We start from the raw sequence: 5,201 nt of genomic DNA on the forward strand, positions 1-5,201 counted from the left end.
GTCAAGAATGAGATTAGGGAAGAAATCAAAAAGTTTCTGGAAACAAATGAAAATCAACCCACACCAATCTAAAACTTATGGAAAACAGCTAAGACAGTCCTGATAGGGAAGTTCATAGCAATACAGGTTTACTTAAAAAAGGTAGAAACTTTCAAACAAACAACCTAACCCTATGCCTGTAAGAACTTGAGGAACAGCAACAAAGACAGCCCAGAGCAAGTAGAAGGAAGGAAATAACCAAGATCAGAGCAGAATTAAATGACATAGAGACTGAAAGCACAATTCTAAGGATCAGTGAATCCAGGAGCTGGTTCTTTGAAAAGATAAACAAAATAGGCAAGCCTTTAAGCAGGCTCATCAATGAAAAAAGAGAAAGGACCCAAATAAACACAATCAGAAATGAAAGAGGAGAAATTACAGCTGATACCTCAGAAATACAAAGGATGGTAAGAAATTACAGTCTTTTCGGACTGTAAGATGCACTTTTCCCCCCAAAATTTGGGAAGAATAATGGTTGTTAATGCTGCTGTAGAGCTCTGTTTACATTTACATTGGTGAAATATTATGTTATTTATGTTATTAAATATTTTAACACATTTTTTGTTTCAAAAATTTTTTTTTGCTTCAGTAATTTTTTTTCTATTTTTCTCCTCTAAAACCTAGGTGAGTCTTATGGTACAAAAAATATGGTACTATGAAAAATTATATGCCAAGAAATTTGAAAACCTAGGTGAAATGGACAAATTTCTGGAAAAAATATAATATTCCAAAACTCAGTAAAAAAGAAAGAGAAAGCCTGAACACCCCAAAAACAGCAGATGAAATTGAAAACAGTTATCGAAAATCTTCCAACACACAAAAGCCCTAGACCAGATGGTTTCACAGGAGAATTTTACAAAGCATTTAAGGGAGAGCTAACCACCATCCTCCACAGATTATTCCAAAAAGCTCAAGAAGATAGAAGACTCCCAACCTCTTTGTGTGAAGCCAGCATTATCCTAATCCCAAAACTGGATAAAGACATGAAAGAAGAAAGAAAGAAAGAAAGAAAGAAAGAAAGAAAGAAAGAAAGAAAGAAAGAAAGGAAGGAAGGAAGGAAGGAAGGAAGGAAGGAAGGAAGGAAGGAAGGAAGGAAGGAAGGAAGGAAGGAAGGAAGGAAGGAAGGAAGAAAGAAAGAAAGAAAGAAAGAAAGAAAGAAAGAAAGAAAGAAAGAAAGAAAGAAAGAAAGAAAGAAAGAAAACTTCAGGCCAGTATTGCTGATGAAAATATAGGCTAAAATGCTCAACAAAATATTGGCAAACCATATCCAGCAATATGTTAAAAAGATCATACACCATGATCGAGTGGGATTCATCTCAGGGATGCAAGGATAGTACAATATTTGCAAATCAATAAACATAATACACCACATAAACACAAGCAAAGAAAAAACATATAAGCATGTCAACAGACATGGGAAAAGCATTTGAGAAGGTACAGCACCCATTTATGATAAAAACACTCAGCAAAGTGGGAATAGAGGGAGCATTCCTCAAACTAATAAAGGCCATATATGAGAGACCTACAGCCAATATCATACTCAATAGGCAAAAACTTAGAAATTAACCACTGAGATCAGGAACAAGACAAGGATGCCCAATTTTACCATTCCTATTCAATATAGTACTGGAAATCCTAGCCACAGCAATAAGACAAGAAAAAGAAATAAAAGGCATCCAAATTGGAAAGGAGGAAGTAAAACTGTTATTGTTTGCAGATGACATGATAGTGTACATAGAGAATCTATAAACTACACAAAAGAAACTACTCCACCTAATAAATGAATTTGGCAAAACAGTCAGATACAAAGTCAATACTCAGAAATCAAAGGCATTTTTTTGTACACCAACAGTGAAATATCAAAAACAGAAATTATAAAAAAATCTCATTTGATATAGCAACAAGAAAAATAAAGTACCTAGGAATAAACCTAACCAAAGAGGTAAAGGATAGGTACTCAGAAAACTACACACCACTGAAGAAAGAAATTAAGGAAGAAGCAAACAAATGAAAGCATGTACCATGCTCATCTGTTGGATGAATTAACATCTTCAAAATGGCCATATTACCCAAAGTAATACACAGATTCAATGCAATACCTATTAAAGTACCAATGGCATATTTCACAGATATAGAACAAATACTTCAAAAATTTATATGAAACCATAAACAACCCTGAATAGCTGCAGCAATTTGATAAAGAAGAAGAAAGCAAAAGAAATCACAATACCTGATATCAAACTGTTACAAGGCCACTGTAATAAAAATAGCCTGGTACTGTCATAAGAACAGACACATAGACCCATGGAACAGAACAGAGAGACCAGGAATAAACCCAAGTCTCTATGGTCAATTAGTATTTGACAAAGAGGGAAGAATCATAAAATGAAGTAAAAATATCCTCTTCAAAATATAGTGTTGGGAGATCTGGATAGCTGCATGCAAAAAAAAAATGAAACTTGATCATAAACTTACAGCATACACAAAAATAAATTCAATGTGGATAAAAGACTTAAATATAAATCAGTATACCATAAAAGTCCTAGAGAAAAACATCAGATGGAAAATCTCCAACTTTCCATACAGCAACATCTTCACTGATATGTCTCCTAGAGCAACGGACACAAAGAAAAGAATAAACAAATGGGATCTCATCAAAATAGAAAGCATCTGCACAGCTGAAGAAAACAGTATTAAAATGAAAAGAGAACCAACTGTATGGGAAAACATATTTGCCAATGATACCTCAGACAAGGGTTTCATCTCCAAAATATATGAAGAACTTACATAACTCCACTCTAAGAAGACAAGCAACCCAATTAAAAAATGGACAAAGTACTTGAACAGACACTTCTCCAAGGAGGACATACAGAGAATCCACACACACATGAAAAGATGCTCAATATCGCCACCCATCAGAAAGATGCAAATTAAAACCACAATGAGATACCACCTCACACCATTGAGAATGGCCATCATAAACAAATCAACAAACAGGTGTTGGAGAGGATGGGGAGAAAAGGAAACCCAGTGCATTGTTGGTGGGAATGCAGACTGGTTCAGCCACTGTGGAAAACAGTATTAAATTTCCTCAGAAAAGTAAAAATGGAACTGCTTTTTGACCCAAAAATTCCAATGCTGGCATTATACCCTAAGAACTCTGAAACACCAATCCAAAACAACCTATGCACCCCAATGTTCATAGCAGCACAATTTACAATAGCCAAGTGCTGGAAGTAATCTAAGTGCCCATCAGTAAATGAGTAGATCAAAAAAACAATAGTGCATTTACACAATGGAATTCTATGCAGCAGAGAGAAAAAAAGGACCTATTACCCTTTGCAACAAAACATGGATGGAACTGGAGAGCATTATGCTGTGTGAAATACGCCAGGTGGTGAGGGACAAATACCACATGATCTCACCTTTAACTGGAACCTAATCAAAAAAATATTACCAGAGACATTGAAATTAGGAACAACCTAACAATAGCCAGAAGGGAAGGTGGAAGCGATGGTGGGGGAAGGGTTTTCAGGGACTACCATAAAGGACACATGGACAAACCAAGTGGGAGGGTGGAAGCAAGGGAGGGAGGTGGGTTTGGCTGTGGTGTGGGGGAGTGTTGGGAAAAATGCAGACAACTATAGTTGAACAACAATAAAGTAATTTAAATACATACAAAAAATTTTTGTCTTAAGCTTGAACATTCTTCCATGGAAACTATTCAGATGATTAAGAAAGTCACAGGTATGGGCAACTGGTGATTGGGAGCTTTCTCACAACAATGTTCCCACTCATGCATCATGTCTTTTACAGAGGTTTTTTGTGAAACATCAAATCATCCAGGTGACTCAACCCCTCCAAATCTCAGATTTGGCACTCTGTGACTTCTGGTTTTCCCAAAATTAATATCAACTTTGAAAGGGAAGAGATTTTAGACTTTCAATGAAATTTAGGATACTATGATGGGACAGCTGATGGAAATTGGGTGAACTGTGTGAGGTCTCAATGTGCCTACTTTGAAGGGAACTGAGGTGTCATCATCCTATGTAGAATGTTTCTGGTATTTTGTATCTTCTTCAATAAATGTCTCTATTCTTCATAGTGTGTATCTAGATACTTTCCAGGCAGACCTTGTATAACCTACATCCTAGACATTCTTCCTTGTGGTTTGTATCCTAAAGAAAAATATAACACATGTGCACAAGGAGACATGCACAGGAATGCTAAGTGCAGCATTATTTGTAATTTCAAACGCTGGAAGTAATTTATATATCTGTAAAGAGGAGAATGTATAAATAAATCAGACTTATGGATGCAATTGAATGATTTACAGCACCTGAAATGCTGGAACAAAGGCCATGCATATCAAATAAATAGGTATTAATAATAAAATAAAGCATAAAAACAAGCTACCAAATAACATATATGGTGTACTATTTATGAATAGTTTGAAGAGAAACAAAACAATGTTTGTATATTGATAAACACATACATAGCAGCAGTCTAAACACTTATAAGAAATGATAATTGCTAAATTTAGGGTCATGATTACCTCTGAGGAGGGTTGGAGAGGAATGAGATCTGGGAGGGCAGCAGAGATCTGCAACTATGTGTAATGTTTTCTTCTTTCAAGATAAAAATATGAAACAAATTTGGCAAAATGCTGATCACCAATTTGTTATCTTATTCTCTTTATATTTAACAAAAATGAATAAATAGAAGATAATTTGTATAAAGATGTTCATGCATTATTTGAATTCATCTCTCATAGCAGCAGCGGTTTATGTGCCACTTTTTGGGAAACAATGCTATAGGAGGCTAGTAAATAGACCATGGAACTTGGGTTCAAATTTTGCCTCTTTAATGTACTAGCTATACAGCCTTAAAAAAGTTACTTAATCTTTTTAAGCAGTGGTTTCTTCTGTGGTTGATTGGATTATTATCTACCTCATGATGTAGTTGTGAGGATTAAATAATAATTTAGGGATAGCCATGAAAGATAATGACTTTAACAAAGTACATTGTCTGTCTAATGGAAAGCTACTGTTGAATTATTTATTACCTATGGGAAGAAGTCAAAGAAGACATTTCAGAAACAGTGACAATCTGAATCTCAAAGGACTTTGAAGAATTAACCAGTTCAAGGAAATTGAAAGGTG

The sequence above is a fragment of the Artibeus jamaicensis genome, unplaced genomic scaffold (genome assembly GCF_021234435.1).
Source record: "Artibeus jamaicensis isolate MK-2021 breed Jamaican fruit bat unplaced genomic scaffold, CSHL_Jam_final scaffold_461, whole genome shotgun sequence".
In the NCBI taxonomy this organism is placed as follows: domain Eukaryota; kingdom Metazoa; phylum Chordata; class Mammalia; order Chiroptera; family Phyllostomidae; genus Artibeus; species Artibeus jamaicensis.